The sequence below is a fragment of the Dioscorea cayenensis genome, chromosome 6 (assembly GCF_009730915.1).
Source record: "Dioscorea cayenensis subsp. rotundata cultivar TDr96_F1 chromosome 6, TDr96_F1_v2_PseudoChromosome.rev07_lg8_w22 25.fasta, whole genome shotgun sequence".
NCBI lineage: Eukaryota > Viridiplantae > Streptophyta > Magnoliopsida > Dioscoreales > Dioscoreaceae > Dioscorea > Dioscorea cayenensis.
The window spans coordinates 8,956,138-8,974,830 of NC_052476.1; the positions used below are offsets into that span (position 1 = coordinate 8,956,138).

An 18,693-nucleotide genomic window follows, 5' to 3' on the forward strand; every position below is an offset into this window, starting at 1 on the left:
AGTGTAGCGTGGTGTTGAAGCCAGAGAACCACTCTAAAAGCCTTGACAAAACCTCTCAAAACCCTAGCCGCCGCCCTCTTGAAAGTTGGGGAAAAGATGGAGAAAAGAATGTTGAAATCCGGCTGAAAAACAGCTTTAAATAGGCTAGAATCGGGCATCCACACGGGCCTGTGGATGTTCCACATGCCCTTTTGGAATTTCCACATGCCCGTGTGGATTCTCTGGAATTTTGATTTTCGGCCAGCTGTGAACAGTAACCTCTACAGTAAAGTTCTATAGTGATTTGCTGCAGTGACTTGCTACAATACCCCCCCTCCCCGGCACGACCAAAAACACTTCCGAGTCCACTTTTCATCGAGGCAACATAAACGGGCACACGTTTATGCCATAGATTGCATCGCTTCTTCAATAAAGGGGTTCATTGGTGAAGATCTTGCTATCATTGCACAAGTTGGGATACGCAAATGCGACTCCCTTCGTGCCCCTCCAACTCATTATAATGGCTTGAATACATGGAGGTTGGCACACATTCACGTATCTTAGAGCCCCACTTGTGTCTTCGCATTTGTTGCTTCTAAGATTTCACCAAATAGTGTGTTCACGATCTACTTTTGGCTTCTTTTCTTAATACTTAGCTTCACAACCCTACATGCGCAAAAGAACACAGAAACACATGTATTAGCGCTAAAACCTGATAAAAGTCATATTCATTGTAAGGAAAGAATACTTCGCATTCTTAACACACAAGCACTTATCACATCTCTTTCTAGCTCCGCAAAATAGTCAACATACACGACAAGAATGCTTTGAATAGCTTCCTTTTTTTCCTGAGTCACTTGTGCACTTAAGAAAGTGTGTTTAGGATCATCCTTACTTCTTAAGTTGATTTCCACTAACTTGGTAATTGTTTCCTATCCTCCATCTTATAGCTCAGCGGATGCATTTTTCAATTTTATATCTTTTGCAAGATGATCAATTGATGCATCTTCAATTGGATCTTCATTCTTTCTATTAAATGAATCGACAACCAACACCATGAGACATTCACATATTTTTCTATCTTGAAACCCAAGTCCCCTCGTACTCAAGGCTTAACATTGCATAACAATCTTGAAGGGATGCTAAAGTCTTCTTAGCTTAGGAGAATAATAACCTGGAATCCTCAAAGGCCATGGTATACATCTTCCATTGTTTAATCCTCAAAATAACTTCATCATTGAAGTCATTGGGATTAAACTTATCGAAAAGGATTCCCTTCTCCTCTTGATGAAGAGAAGGCACATATAAAGCAATGAACTATTCTACTGAATTCACACCCAACTTATTAAGAGGTTTGTAAAAGTCTTCCAGAATTCTCGTAACATGAAGACAACTTTCTACTAGAATTTCATCATATTCTTCCCTTTTAGTTGGTGGGAGTAAAGCTCCTTCTCAGTCAGAAATCATCACTTCTAAAATGTCAATTCCTCTTATATAGACGAGAAGATGGATGAGTAATCTACATGTCTTCCTTATCCTATTCCTCTTCTAAAGACTCCGTGTCACTTCAAAAGTGTGGTTTCAAAAACAAAAATGAAACCTTCTTCTGAGTGAGCTTAGTAGTCTTAGTGACTTTCATGGGGCCATCATCTTTGGTTACAGAATACTTTCCCGCTTTCGGTATATCCACAAAATACTGCGCATCATCATAGTGGATTTCATGCACACCAATAGTTGAATCTCTCCATCTATACGATAGACTTCATCATCCTTGATATACCTTAAACATTGATGCAACGTGTTAGGAATCATGTAGCTCTCATGCAACCATAGTCTTTCCAATAATGCTCTATAGGAGGCATCAATGTTGATAACGTGAAACTTCACTTTTGATGTCAACTTCAAGATCTAAAAAGGGAGGGTAATATGTATCCAAAGCCAAAGCATGCAAAGTCTTTAATGTCATCAAATTTATTACGTAGCCCGGGTGAATAAATCCTTCTTTGAGAACAAATGCTTTGTCCCCAACAACAAATCTTTCTCTGAGAACTTAATCACCTGTGAACCAAAAGTGTAGAGAGCTTCTGTCATATGAGCTTCAGCAAAATAAACTTGGTATTGTAGTGTTGAAAGCTTATGTCGCATGAATTAGGGTGTCTTTGAGTTCTTGTGACATCATCAATGCATTAAATACACTTAGTCGAGCTGGAATCTTCTTCAAGTGGGTGGTAATATTGTAGTGTTGGGTCTTGGAAGTGGAGGTCTTCCATGGTTGCACAATGTCGTCATTGATGTCAATCGACTTTTTCTTTCCTTTATTTTTTGTCCCACATGCTTGATCGAGAAGCCTCCGCATATTATTAATCATCCAGGGCTCCTCTTCCTTATCTTAGCAGTTACACTAATCATCATATCTTTCTTTGATTATCAAGGCATATCTTGTGCTTCACATCTCAAAGTGCTCTTCAAGTAGGTTTATAGCACCAAACTTGATTGATTTGTGTATCTAGCTCTTGAATCAATGCCAATCTTTCAAGGCATACCTTATCAAAGAATGAAAAGGAGATACTTAGGATGATCCTTCATGTCTACTATGGCACCATTTTGTTCTTCAAGAGTAACTTTTCTTCATCAACCATTTTTTAAATTAATTCTTGGGTTTTGTTATTTCTTGTGCAAGGCTTCTATCTTTCATGTTGCTTGAAGGTTAAGGTATGCTTTCTTGCTCCATAGCATATCCTCAAAATTCATTACACTGGGCTAAGACTCCCTTTGGCTCGAGGAAGTACACCCAAGTTCCACGATTCCAAATTCATTCCAAGTAGTGGAACATGAGGATTCCTATGAGTGAGGTTATATGTCACTCTTTGAATAAAGGACAGAATTTCCACACATAGCATCACCTTTTTTGAGTGTCTTATATTTAAGTGTTCTTCTTGGCTTCTCTCTTGGATAATGTTGATTTGTCTCAGAGGATTGTGCTGCCATTTCTCGCAATCTCTCATTCACCATCCTGACACTTTTTTTTTAAGACTGTCTTTTCCTTTGCTTCTTACTAATATACATTCTCCCATATCAATCATAGAGGTGCACAGTCACATAATCATCTCCATTAGGGTAATAGAGTTCAAACTCATCTTCCTCATCATCGCCTTCCATCTCCTCTTAATAGATGGTGATAGCTCGATGTCTTGATTATGAACTTTTCATCTTCAAACCCATCCAATGCTACAAGTTTCTCTTTAACTTCATCAAGAAAATAGTCACCAAGCGTAATCAAGGGTTGGTAATGTTCCAATTAATCAATATACTCTTCAATAATTTATTTCCTATAATCGAGCTCTATGAGCTTCATCTATTTTTACTTCCTTCTCTTGTTCTTAATCTTCTTCTTTTTAACTTTCTTCTTAGGTTTGACACGCGTCCGAATATGCGTGAGAACCGCAAGTGCACGAGTGTCGAAGTAATAAAATACCCAGTGAGTCGGGTAGTCGAATCCATAGGGAACAGGGCTACTAGTACTAACTTTTTCTCTGCTTTCTAGCCTAATGATAAATGGAAAGGTGTGGTGATCTAATGTGCGAAGAAATGAATACCGGAGACAAATATGTAAGGGTGAAATGGATAGAGATCTCAATCAGTAAAAGTGGGGTATTCGGGCAATGCTCCCCCTAGGATTCAGGTAATAGGTATTGGTTAAGCAAAGTGTTTCTATGATGAGTAAGTTAAGTCGTGGAAATCCAAATATAATCAGATCCGGCCTCCAGATCACCGATACTAGTCCCCTACGAGGTCCCGGTGGAGAAATCGCTCAATCTCAACACCTTACACCACATATAACCGCAAAGCACTCTAGGGATTCCAAGAGGTGTATCTGATTCCTAAAGATTGATCCAACTCTAATTCTCGGCGAAGGATCCTAACCCCCTACAAGGTCCTGATGGAGAAATCTCTCAATCTTACGCCTCACACCAAATATGGTTGCATAGAGCTTAGGGAACGGAGATAGAATACACCAATCGGAGGGTAAAGGGGATGCTCCCTATCTCATGACTCACTCTCTCAACCCTCTTCAATCTTGAGATTCTAACCCTAGTGGAGACCTCTCTCTCACTAAGGTAACAAATCATGCAAACCAAATAACCAAAAGATCAATAAGGCAAGCAAGCATTAGATAATCAAGATTAAAACTTAATCAAACTCGGATTAAATAGAAACACTAAGCAAATCCACAAAAGATGAGAATCCTAGGGTTCACAAGCCCAAATACCCTCTAGGGTTTTAACTCTCCATGGAGCAACATACAAAACACACCATCAATGAATGAAAGTACATTAAAACCATAGAAATAAACCCCCTTATATATGAACTGATGGCTTTGATGGAGAGCTTCGACGTCTTGAAGGACCCACTCCGAAGCTAGGTTCATCGGTGGCTTCCTTGATGCTATGATGGAGGAGGAATCGATTAAAGTTGGTGATGAAGCGCCTCCAAAGCCGCAAAGACCTCCTCTCCAAACCCTAGCCGTCTCACCCATCAAGAGCCGCACAAAAAATGAGAAAGAATAGGGCAAAACGGCTATTTATAGGCCTTAGACCGCATCTGTCACGTGCCCCCACGCGTCCATATGGATTTTCCACGCGCCCGCATGGGCTGCAGGAATTTCCATGCGGGCGCGTGGATAGTAATTTTGCTACAGTAGAATTGCTACAGTACTTTGCTACATTACTATTCACAAAACGCGGTCCAAACACTCTTCTCTTGAGGCCACATGTCCGGGCACACGTCCATGTGGTAGGCTATAAACTTTTCTTCATCGACGTATCTTTGAGAGGTCTTGCAATCTTCACAAAGAGGAGGAACATGAAGATGTGGCTGCCTTTGTGCCCTTCCAACTAGTGAAATGACTTAAATCTTCTTGGAAGTTGGCACACATCTCCACATTTATGAACTCCTCTTGTGTCTTGGTCCTTGAATTGAACAAGAACTCCCAACATTATATCTATATAGCCTATCTTTGCTTCCTTTTTACTCTTCAAGGCATTCACAACCTATATGCATAAAAGAACACCAAATACACAATATGAGACATAAACCATGGTAAAAATGATGCTCAATGCACGTAAAATATATTTAAAAATATGTCTACTCAAGCACTTATCAGTTCCTCACAAGGATCTTGGGCCCTCCACCACTTGATAACAAGGAATTCTTCTATTTTTTTAGCATCTTTCTTGACTTTTTTGAAATAAAAAATTTCCAATAAGCCTTCTGGGACTCTAAGAGGAGCAGGCTCCTTGGGAACTTGAGAACCTTCTAAAACTTGCATATTTTCTGATGTGTCATTTGCATCTTGCCCCCATAAAGTTTCTACTTGCGGTGTGACTGATACAAAATTTGTATGATCCTCTGGCTGATGGAGCAACAAAGTCTTGGACCAAGTGATTTTTCCTTCTTGATATTGCGGCTCAATCTAGTCTTGAATATATAACAATTCTCAATAAAATGACCCAATATTCTATTTTATGGATAGAAATTTAGGTGATCTTTCTTGTCTGCTTCCTCAAACCTCTTGCTCTCTGGCAACTGTAGACCCATCTTCAATGCATGTTTAAGTATCTTCATCACTTTGTTCCTTCTGAAAGAATACTTTTTGCTCATCCTTTCTTGAAGAAAGCTTGAAGGCTTAGTTAGTTTATTTCCACCCCAAGTGAAGCTGACTTTGGCTTGTAATAGTTCGGCGGTGTTGTCTCTTCCTTTATTATACCCATTGCAAAGGCCATGTGTTTGACACCTTCTGGCTTCTTTGGCTTTTCTTTATTCATCCTGGTGGGCTGCATCGTAGATACCACCTACCACCTTTGGACTAGTTATTTTTAACTTTTTCACTTAAGAGATAAACTCTTGGAAGATATAGATATCAGATAAGCTGAGAAAGGGGGTAAATTTTTAATGTGGTCACCGTGTTATGGCTGATTTTTATTTTGGTAATTGTGTTTCAATTTGTATCTTTTTGGTTATTAGATATTGATTTGTTTTCACTGAGAGGTCACTTGGGGATTTCTGGCCAATTTAAATGATGTGGCAGCCAGAAATGCCACGTTGCTTTATTTTAATATTTTCTCTCATCCCAGCTGGAGAGAGCACATCAGCCGGATGCTGACTCAGCTTACTTAATCTGGAAAATAAAGTGACATGGCATTTCTGGCTTCCACGTCATTTAAAATTGGTCGGAAAACCCCAAGTGACCTCTTCGTGAAAACAAATCAATATCTAATGACAAAAAAAATACAAATTGAAACACATTGACCAAAATGAAAATCAGCCATAACACGGTGACCACATGAAAAATTTACCCGCTGAGAAAAGGTGTCATCTAATTGTCGATATTTCCCACTAACAATCCCAACACTTGCACTTGATCGAGTGGTTGCTCACATTTGATATTCAAGTTACACCATCTCATCTTGTAGTCAAAATTTACACCATCTCATCTTTGTTTTGCCTTGTGTTGGCCAAATCTGCTATAGAAATTTTATTAGTTACTTCACCAAATTGGACCCTGAAGGCATCTTTTATTTGCTGTCATGTTTGAATAGACTCAGATGGCAGATTTGCATACCATTCAAATGCTACCCAAATTTGGATAGTAGTGAACTGATGTAACAAAAGAGATGGATTGTTACTTGTATGCCCACAAGATGTTATGAAATGAGCCAAGTGATTATCAGGGTTTCCTAAGCCATTGGATTGCTTGAACTTAGGAAAGCTATACCTATTAGGGTAAACAACTTGATCCTAAAAGCTCTGGTATGGTTTATTGCCATCACTCTTTATTGTGCCCCCTTTAGCTTGTTTCAATTCAACAACCACCATCTTTTTTATCTCTTGTCAAGATAGTGTCTATTCAAGCATTGTTAATGTCTCGCCTTGTTCATGTAGTCCAAGTATTTCCTAGTAATCACTTTGTTCTTCTTGAACAACTTAAACCGATGGGGCCTACTTATGCAAAGTTCTTGAGTTTTCTTAAAATAGGTTTTGAACTTGATCCCTTAAATGAGAAATCACATTAGTCAAAGATGCAATAGTGTGCATCATAGATATGTGCTCTTTCTCACGTTGATTCAAATGTTCTTAATTTTTTGCAAATACTGGGTCTTCATTGGATGTGAAAACAAGGTTGTGATCTTCTTTATCGCTTGAGTCATTGTCTTTTCTAGGAAAATTTTGGAAACCTGCTTGAGACGTGGCTTTTCCTCTTTCTTGTATTGTTTGATTGAGATCATCTTCTGGCATGCCACTTCTGCCAATTGTTGTTTTCTTTCTTAGCCTAATGAGAGGATATTCTGGCTCAGCTGGACGTTCTGACCCTTCAATAATAACATGTATGGTATGCACCTCGGGGTCCTTCATCTCTTCATCTTCTGTTTCTCTCCATTTGAACTTTGAGCTAGAAATTGAGGGTGTGTTTACTTGTGCACCCTTTATCTTCTTGTATGCTTGCTTCTTTGGTAAGACAAGTCTATCAAACATAGAAGCCAATGAATCCTGGAGTAACTTCCTTAAGTAGAACTCCTTCAATGTCATCTTCTATGTTTCCAACTTTCTATAAGAAGTATAGGTGTTATAAATCTTCTTTGCAAAAGTCTCTTTAGAATAGTGAGACTTTGGTGACCAGCCACCCTTCATCTTGTTATTTGGTTGAGAATAAAGCTCGCTAGTCATGGAGTTCTCCTTTACCATTTTCAGTGCTTTAAAGGAGTTAGTAAATGAGTTTGATGAATTGTTACTTGAGTCTAAAAATGAAACAAAGCTTCCTTTTTCTTAAGGTGATGGCATTTTTCTCTTGGTCAACCTTGGGAGCCGAATTGTGAAAGATTTTATTGGGGTACCCTTATGCTTCTTGATGATGCCACTCTTTTCTCCTTTAATAATATTAGTGAATGAAGTCTCCTCTTCATCCTCTTCTTTTTTCATGTTCATCTAGCAATAGAGTGGCATCACATTAGGGCGTCAAAAATGAATTATCTAGCAACAGACAGTTTATCTTGAACTTTAGCAAGTGGTATCACAGTAGGGCGTCGTCTTCTTGATGGCAGGCTTGGCATATGCATTTTAGTTGGTGATTGTGGTGGACTTGGCACAATATTGACATAGTCCAACATCATACCAAATTTGATTTATGCTTCCATAGGACCAGTGCTAACAAATGCATAGCAAAGCTTGACCTATGGGGGTGTTTGGTTCACGGAATAGGAATGGAATGAGAATAGGAAAGGAAAAAAGAATAAGACTATAGGGATAGGAATGGAAATAAAAACTAGGGGTGAGCAAAACCGGGTACTCAATCCGGTTTTAAAAATCGGATCAAGTACCCGGTTTTTCAGATCGGCAAAAAATCATCTGTATCTAACCCTGTTTAAACTGGATACCGAGAATTAGGTACCCTGTTTAAATCGGATCGAATATCGGATATCAGATATCCTGATCCAAATTTATGTTTTATCTCCTCTATAGATTTGCTTTCTATAACAATATTACATTAAAAACAAATATGAAAAATTTATAACTTATAAAGAGCATTAGACTCTTATATTATTCTCTACAGAACAAAAGTCATAACAAAAATAATAAAAAGTTTTATCAATCTTAGTCATTAAAAAAAAATCTTCAAAAGCATCAAGTGTCTCATCAATAATGATCATTGGTTGCTAGAGAGAGAAGAAATTTGGATGGAGACTAGAGAGAAGAGGCAGGATGATGGCCGTTGAGGACTGGGAGACAGGGATTTAAGATATTTTTTTCTTTTTACTTTTAATATATGTAGAATTTAAATTTACTAATATATATATATATAACTATATAACTATATAACTATTTAGGTTATTAGATTAGGCATTTGGATATTTTTTTTTTACTTTTAGCCATTGTAAAATATAAATTTATTAATATACAAAGATATATATTCATAAGTGCTTGTGCTATATGAATGCGAAGCGTTCATTCCTTATGTTGAGCATTACTTTTCTTAGGTTTTTACATTAATATGTGTGTTTTTATGTTACTTTTATGCAGGTAGGGTTGTGAGGCCGAGTATGAAGGAAATAGGCCAATGTGGATCATAATGCACCTATTTTGGAGGAGATCTTGCTAAGGTTCAAACGCGAAGACATAGGGTCGGGTGTGAGATGCTAGAGTGTGTGCCAACCTCCCTCGTATTCGAGTGAGCACATTCATTTGGAGGGCACAAAGGCATTCACACTCGAACATTCCGATTTATGCATATAAGAACAAGAGATCCACCAACGTGCACATCATTGAAAAAGGCAAGTGATTCACGACGTAAAGCGTGTGCCCGCTTATGCTACTCCCTAATGAAAGTATGGAATTCGTGAGTATTTCCGGCATAGTGCTGTAGCAGGTTAATGTAGCAAACATTGTAGCAAGTACTGTAGCAGCCCGGCCGAGAAATCAGAGAAACAGAGAATCCATAAGGGCGTGTGGAAATTATCCACGCCCGTGTGGAAATTCCACAGGGGCGTGTGACATCATACACGGGCCGTGCGATGCCTCGATTCCAACCCTATTTAAAAGCCGATTTCAGCCCCGATTTTTGGTATTCTTTTTCTCCATCTTTTTCCCCAACTTGTGAGAGGACTTCGGCTAGGGTTTCGAGGGGTATTGGCCAAGGTTTTGGAGAAGTTCTACGGCTCCGACATCGTGATTCCATTAGGAAGAAGGTTGGTAGGGGAGCTTCGATCGAGGGGTATCCTATACCGGACGAAGGAATCTTTGGACGACGAGTAGAGGACTCTCCACAAGACCATCGATACGACCATCGAGGGGGTTTTTTTATGGATTCATTGCTTTTACATTCGATTTCTTTGATTGTATTAAGCTCCATGGAGAGCTAAACCCCTAGTGGGTACTTGGATGATTGTGAACCCTAGGATGTATTCGTTTCATTGAACTTCTTTATTATGCTTTCAATAAATTGATGTTTATTGTGAGTTCCAACCTTGAATACTTGATTGTATGAACATTTCCCCTAGAGTGACACTAGGGTTGAGAGTTCTTGTTGGTAACCTTGTGAGTGAGTGACACACCACGAGCGTTAGACAAAGCTAGGTTGGAGAGGGTTGAGAGGGTGAGTCGAGAGGTACAGGAGCGTCCCCTTTCCTCTCCGGCGTGATAGATTCTACCTCCGTTCCTTGAGTTCTTTGCGGCCATAATAGAGTGAGTGGTCTAAGGGATGAACCTCCGCTGGGGCCTAGTTGCGCGTGCAATGGAGTGAAGCGTTGAGAGGATCTTAGTATCTAGAGCTTAATTGTGGCTAGGGACCTTCCGCCTGGACCAAAGGGTTAGGTCTATATTTAGGAAGAGATTTATCACTTGGAATCCCTAGAGTTCATTGCAACTCTATGCGAGTGTGAGGTGTTGAGATTGTTCGATTTCTCCTCCGGGACATGTATAGAGTTAGGCATAGTTGACCTTAGATTTGGGACTATGTATGTAAGGATTTCCACGACTCACCATTGCATTGATTAGGAAGCATAATAGAGAGTTCTTGCACTTGAAGCGATTATCCTAGGTGAAGCATTATCCGAGTACCCCATCTTTATCTATTGCCTTACCCTCTTCTTACTTTTGCTCTTTCACTTGTTGATTTTATTGTTGAGAATTGAATCAATTTCACACCTATCACAATTGATCTTCCACATAGCTAAGAATCAAATTAAGTATTTTCACTCCCTACTCCCTGTGGACTCGACCCCGCTCACCCGGGATTATTACTTCGACAAGCCCGTGCACTTGCGGGATATAAGCAAGGGGAACTTGTCATATATATATATATATATATATATATATATATATATATATATATATATATATAACTCTTAAAGGGTTTAAATATGAAGAATTTGGATTTTTTTTTTACTTTTTAGACCATATAAAATTTAAAAATTATTATGTATTCATATAAGAATATACTAAAAAGTAAAAACCTGATTTACCCGATTTTTAATTTCTCCTGACCCGGATCTGACCCAGTTTTCATCTAAAAAATTCAGATCGGGTACCCGACCCTTTTTTTATAGATTGGGCACCCAAAAAATTTGGGTCCAAAATTCGGATACTGGATCGGACCATCGGATCTGGATTTTTTTGCTTACCCCTAATAAAAACTGGTTTGGTTGGAAGCTGTGTCATTGGGAAAGAAAAGAAGTAAAATAAAAAATATATATATGGAAAAATTACCTTAATGACCTTAATACAAATATATAATTTTCATATATAAAATAATGAGTAATATTCAATGATGATTTTTTTTATTTATAATTTTTTTAAATATCATTATTCAAAATAATTATTATGATTAAATATTTAAATTAAATATCTCTTTCATTATTATTACATTTAAGCATTTTAGGTAACTATTTAAATTAATGATTTTAAATATCTCTCAACGGTAAAAGTGTTGTTAGTGAATGACGCAACAACATTGTTGGTGTTGTTTGTTAATGTCATTACAAAAACTTGCAAAGGAAACATCACATTAACAACGCTAGTTATTTTTTTATTTTTTTATTTTTTTTCATTCTCACTATGTTTCAAAGATAGAAGGAGAAGTTAGGTCCCAACGGCCTGCAAGAATTTGTGGGATCATTTATTATTACCCGACCTTTAATGAGGGCCGATCGGTTAAAATAAATATGTCACAAATCAAATTCTAATTATTTTTTAGACTTCAAGAGATTGTGGGTTCATGACTTCTATTTGTTGTAAGCACTAATCTTAATCACCCGAGGCTAAATCATGGGAACCTCCAATTAAGAACACGTGTGAGTGAGAAGTACTGGATATGAGAGAAATTAATTTTATTAGTTTCCAAAATAAAGAAAAAAAATCATATAAATACGTAAATTTGATCAAGAATATAAGGATTAGAAACTCTAGCTAATCATATAAACTCCTGCCTTCCTAATCTTCCTCTAGCCTCACATAATTTGAGTCTATTTTGACTTTATTTTAGCCAAACTTTTCACCGAGAATTATGCCGACATTGTTGACTTCGATCTTTTTCCCTTGTTTGTATCTTGAATGCCAATTAGATCTCAATTTGTGATTTCTCTATGTTGATGAATAATGAACTTGATTTTATTTAATTTAGACTTTTGAAGAACTCCGGTGTTTCATGCTTGTAAAGCTCTGACTCTTTGACTATTGATATCTCGAGATTCCTTAGCTCATTTGTCCAATCATTAAAACATTTCAAACCTCAACTCTCCAATGCTTCTTAGCCTTAGCTTCTCTACCTTCAAGTCATAACCACTCATATGACTGAGCCACTAACTTGATTGCTATTAGAATATCTTGAGGACTTTGAGCGGTGATCCCCATTTGTTTGTGAATCATAGACTTAATTTCTTTTGTTTTTAGAATTTGAAAGTTTCAGTGTCTCGTACTTATAAAACCTCTTTCTTCATCATTATCGAGGAAATTTATTTTTTGTATCGTCTCATTTGAAAAATATATATATATATATATTGCTCAAAGTTTTTTTTGCAGAGGAATTTTTTTTTAATCATCACTTACGGAATTTTTATTTTTGCTTCATTAGTCGAGAACTTTTTTTTTAATCAATTCAAGAGAACTCCTTTTTGTTTACTACTCCTCTTCTTGTTTTTATTTTTAGTTTTTAGTTTTGGTTTTTAGTTGTAGTTATATATATTTTTTTGACATGTGAGGTGTGAGCATCATTCAATAGTTTTTAAGCAAGCACTTCTATTGACCCATATAGTCTTAAGAGGGGAGTTATCCACTAATGATTTGGACTCCACAATACTTGGTGGTCTTTAAAAGCTTTTTTTACACTCAACTCAAGAAAGTCTAAAAAGGTAATGGAGAAACTCTCATAAGGATGATTTTGTACCACTACATTGGATTCAACAAGAATTCATGAAAATGGACTTGCAAATTATGAGAATGGCCATCGACTTTACTAAAAGCCTCATTTTCTTACTATTTTTACTGAATTTTTAACCCTTATAAGGTCATTTTTACATATTAAACCCTAGCTTCTTCATTTTTCATAACATTTTCACAGTTTATGTAAATGAAGCCCTAAAAAATTTACATTTCACATATTTGTTAAGATTTGCAATAAAACCCAAGATTTCATGTTTTTTCACATTTTTCTCTACATTTTGCAATGAAACACCTGAACTTCTATTTTTCACATTTTTTCATATGTTTTGCAAATAAAACCTCTAACTTTTGTTTTCAATTTTTTTGTTATAATTTTGTACATAGAACCAGAAATTTCTCATTTTCTTTTTCACAGTTTCCAGAATTTTTTGCCAAAATGGGCCCGAGATTTTCTCATTTCTGACATGTTTGTACTAATTTATCAAACCAATTCAAAATCTCCTCATTTACATTCTTGTACAAATTTTGCATTTAAGTCCTAAATTTTCATCTTTCCTAGAAATTCTGCAAATAGATCCACAAGCCTCCTTCATTCCACACTGTTCACAATTTTTTTGCACATAAATCCCTTATTTTATTCTATCATGAGATTAATTTCACTCTGAAAAGTTGGATGACTTCCTCGGTCAACGTGAAACAATAGTAATTCATTCCTATGCATCTCAAATATTTTTGCATTATCCATGACAACATCAAAAAGTTCATCAACCTTCGATCTCATTCATTTTTGATGTGAATTAAATATGCTCAGTTTCTAACAGGGATTAAATAATATTGTTTTTCCCCTACATTATGAATACTGACTACTGGAGCTATGGTTTATGCTTGGCATCATTTAACAATGGTGACATGGTAAAAGATGATGATGTGGCCAGTTGACATGCTATTGGAGAAGCATCATCCTGAAGCCAACAACTATCTTTGTAGGAGTTATTTTTGGCAAGACAATCAAAGTGGAGGATCTCTCTTAAAGTGTAAGCAATGGCCATATGAAGACACATCTATATTTGACGAGTGAATCAAGCTTGAGAGATTAACTACATGGAGGCCAAGATCTCATTAAAAGTATTTATGGGCGGAGCTATTTGAAGACACAATAATGAAGAAGATTGGTTAAAAGATTGTGAAGACCAAAATTGGATGAATGAAGATCAAGTTTGGAAACCTGAAGATTGAAGATCAAATTTGGATGAATGAAGATCAAGTTTCGAAAGATCATGAAGACTAAACTTGGATGACTTGGAGATCAAGTTTAGCGAAAGATTTGAAGATCATTGAAGATTCTTTAAAGACTATCTTTTGAATGATAGAGATGAGCCATGTGGGTGTGCCCTTGTGATGGTATTTGATGCATGCTTTACGTGTGTATATACTGCAAGTGCACGGGTCATCAAGTAATACCTTGTGGGTGAGCACGAGAGTCGTATTCCTTAGAGAATGGTGAAAGGCTCCTATAAATTCCTTTTCTCTAAATCAATAGGCTGAACATCTATTGTGTTTCTTAGTTTTGCTTCTACAAATTAATTAATAAAATACAATTGAGGATCATTAAATGCAATTAGGAGTGGGTGGCTATATGAGGATTTCCATAGCAATTACTTATGAAAAGACTTGAGTCATGATAATTGTATTATAGTGTTGGACCGGGGGAATTCAAATGCCTACTAGTCCCTAGTCCCAATCTCTTGGTAACCAGGTCTAAAACACTATAAACTTAAGATGGAATCTCTTTCACCCTATCTTCCTATGTTCATTTTAAGATCAAGAACTTATTTAAAAGGGCTAAATCAAACCCTAATGTAGAAATCTAGCAATACCTAATCTCTTAACGTATGCATAGATCTAACAAGGCATTTGTGTTCTAATGAGTGGGAATCTCTTCCTCACAACCTCAACAAGATAATCATTAAATAATCATGCATTGAATCACAATCAAATAGAAAGATTAATTAATTTCTAAAGAAAGTTCACAAGTAAAATTTAAGGTATGTAGACATATAATAACCCTAGAATTGGGGTCCTATGGATCTAGAATAAAGATTGAAATACTGAAGATCCAAGAGAAAAAGAATAAAGAATTCTTAAAACTAACTTCCTCTAATTGATCTCTGATGGTTGAGGTTGAGAATATCCCAAGATCGTCAAAACAACGTGGAATCTCATCGCGCTCCCTCCACTATCAGTGTACGTTGAATCCCCCTTGAGAAACTCACCGGATTCTGCTAAAATAATGATAAAACTTGTTTCTAGCCACATAGGTCTTCAGAAATCATGCTGTCTCTACCAAAATTTATCAAAAAAAATCTCTTCTCAATTGTAAAAGCCAGGGGTATTTATAACTGAAGCACGCCAAGACCTCACCATAACTGTATTAAAGGCCATGGTGAGTAAGTTTTGTTACTTGGGCCGTAAGACGTGTCTTAGCATGGCCTGTCTTGGTGTTGTGTGGATTGGTCATGGACATTATAATTTACAATTGTCATTATGACTTCAGTGCTATTTTCTGTGACCCCACACCGGCACGGCTTGGTCAGGGTCGTGATAGAAGTGGACAATGACTGTGGTAAGATGTCACTAAACCTTTTGCGAGCCGTGATAGTGCTTTGATTTAGCAAGTTGATCTATTTTACTTCAAAATAGCTCCATATTCACTTCTTTACCCCTAAAATGGAATAAAAGCCCATGGTGAACAAAAGAATGAAATTCGGTACTAATTTGGTGCTAAACATGCAAAATCTCATGCTGAATGTTGTATAAATGATATAAAATGTGTTTTCAAGCACTTATCAGTATTGCTAATAGGATATGAGGAGGTGACCTAGTTGGTGGTAGGTCAAGATTGGGAGGATTTGACTACATCGACTCAGACTTGGACACAATCGGGAAGACTAGAGGTGTTTGCAAGTGGCATTGCAATGGAAGCTTTGACTCAGTCAAGGTCAGCAAGTGGGCCATGTTGCAAGCTCGATTAAAAGAGGGAAGTGCTATATTTGGGACATGGGGACGTCTATATCAGTAACCATGCTCTAAGATTTAGGATGAGCCATCGTGTTTATATAGAATTTTTAATTCCTAATTCTATTAGGAATTTATTATTAAAATAATAATAATAATAATAATAATAATAATAATAATAAGCTATATCATTTAAAATAAAAAAAGAGAGGGAAAAAGAGGGGGTTTGAAGTTCAAAAACATTTTAATTAAAAAAAAGGATAAGAATTGAAAAAATTTTGAATTTAAATTTTGAAAAAATCTCTCGGGGAGTAGAGGATTTTTGGGGGAAAAAAAAAGGGGAACGAAGGGGGAGACAAGAGAAAGAAGGAAGGAGGAGACTCTGGGTGGAAAAAGCTTCAGAGGAAGCAAAAGCTCAAGATTGAGAGCCATCTCCCGTCTAAGGAGGAAGAAGATGATAGATAAGGAGCAGAAAGAAGGAACAAAGGAAGGATGTTGTTGCTTGCTACCGCCGTCGCCACTGCTTCTACCATTGCGTATATATGAGATGAAGGAAAGAAGCTGTTTGCTACCGTTGAGAGAATATTGAAGCTGTTGTCCCCACTCTCCCTCATTGTCATCAAAGTTACCAAAGAGAGAGAAGCAAGCGAAGAAGAAAACCATAAGAACAAAAGAAGAAGTGAAGAAGAGAAAAGAAACAAAGCCATCACTGCCCCTGTTGCTGTTGATGCCTACCTCGCTGCTACCCTCACTAATGTGCCGCCGCTGTCGCCGTTGCCGCTGCCTGAGATGGAAGAGGGAAGCTGAGAGCAATTAGGTTCTTATCACGAGATTTCAAGAACATCAATCGAATGATCCGAGCTAGTGCTTGTTCGCCTTCATGAAGATCTTCAAGGATGCTGCTACCGGTGATGGAACTACCTCTATCATCGTCTCTGACTACTCCACAAGCTCTCCCTCTCTCAAAGCACTTAAAATTAGGCCAAAATCTATGGTGATACCGGTCAAACTCTTTGATCACAAATCCCTCAACAAATTCGCTTTAACATCCTTCAATAGCAAGGTTGTTAGTCAGTACTCATCTCAGCTCGCGCCGTTTATTATCGATTCGGTTCTTCCCGTCATCGACTCATGCTCAAATCTAACTTCGGAGAAGTGAAGAAGTGAAAGAGATCTCTATGCTACCAATAAATGACTGAAGGAGCACTATGTAGAGGGTGTTGACCTTATTGATTAGGTACTTGATGTTGTTCACAAGGAGGTCAAGAACTGTGATTGCTTGCAAGGTTTCCAAGTATGTTATTTTATGGGAGGAGTACCCTGACCGGATGATGTTCATCTCCTCTGTTTTCCCTTGTGGGGTTATACAATACTGCACTTCCTGTTCATCAAATTGTTGAGAACGCTAAAGAGTGTATGGTCGCAGAAGATGTTTGATTAAATGCCATAGAGGGATGTTATGAGTGAGAAGCACCTTGGATTCGAGGAAATCATTGGATCTTCACCAACAGCCAAGAAGCCTCATTGTTTCTACGGATTCCTCATCTCTTCTCATGATTTTTGGATTCACCTCCAAGAATAAGTTCTCCAGCCTTCTCAGGATGTTCACCTCTATCAATTGCGAAGTTGTTGAAAGAATTTTGAAATCAGACAAAGACAAAGTTGATGATGCCGAAAGATGTGAAGGAAAGAGAACTGCACAACCTGCTCCGGTGGCTTCCAGGCTTCGAGGCGTCACAAATCAACTACAAGGGTGAGCAATCGATGGGGTTCGCGCTGTTTACCATGGCACAACACGCCATGGCTACCAAGAACGCTCTTCAGGACTTGTTTTTTTTATTCAGAAACAAAGTCAGTACTGTACACTTAAACGACAAAGAAGAATTTGTTTGTCAAGAGAGGTGTTGTTAATTATTCAAGCTTATTTGACCAAAGCAAGCACATGAGAACTGGTGGGGGCTATACCCATGCAGGTTACCCAAGCCCTTCTCTGTTTCACCCACCACCAGCACCTGTATGGGGTGGCCATGGGAATATTGCCCCACCTGCTCCATATGACCCATATGCAGGGTACCAGTGGTACAAGTGTCATTGCTGCCTCCTACTCCTATTCTAGCACCTAGTGGTTATGCACCTATCCAGAGTGACAAAGACAATGCCCCTTGCAATACTCTGTTCATTAGCAATCTTAGAGAGAATTTAAATGAGGAAGAACTTAGGAGTCTTTTCATTGTGCAACCTGGCTACAAACAAATGAAGGTTTTACGTCAAAAAAGAAACACTGTGTGCTTCATTGAATTTGAAGATGTGAGCAATACTACAGCTATCCACCAGAATTTGCAAGGTGTTGTTCTCATTAGTTCTGGGCATGGTAGCATGCGAATACAATTTTCGAAGAATCCTTTTGGTTGAAGGAAGGACTCAGTGAATGGTGTTTCACCCGACGCCAATGGAACTCCAACAAGCTATTAGCAATACTTTCAAGGGATGTATTTTGCCCTTTACGCCTCTCCCTTTGGAAGCTTTTTGAGTAGCAATGGATCCAATGATGGAAATCATGTTGTTGCATTCCACATTATAAGTCATCACCAGCATCCTTGCATGTGTGAATGCACCTGATAATGAATGCATCACCATCTTCCATCATGAGAGTTACTTGAGCCAATTATATATATATATATATATATGTTATTATATGTGCAATGACACCATTAATTTGGTCAACTAGTGACATGTATTTCTAGTTGAGAGAGGGGTGGGATAATTATA

The 18,693-nt window shown here is 37.6% G+C and overlaps 1 pseudogene; it reads left to right on the top strand.

Annotated features, from left to right (window-relative positions):
- Positions 1-17,592: 17,592 nt before the first annotated feature.
- Positions 17,593-18,396, top strand: LOC120263116 (annotated as a pseudogene).
- The last annotated feature ends 297 nt before the right edge of the window (positions 18,397-18,693 follow it).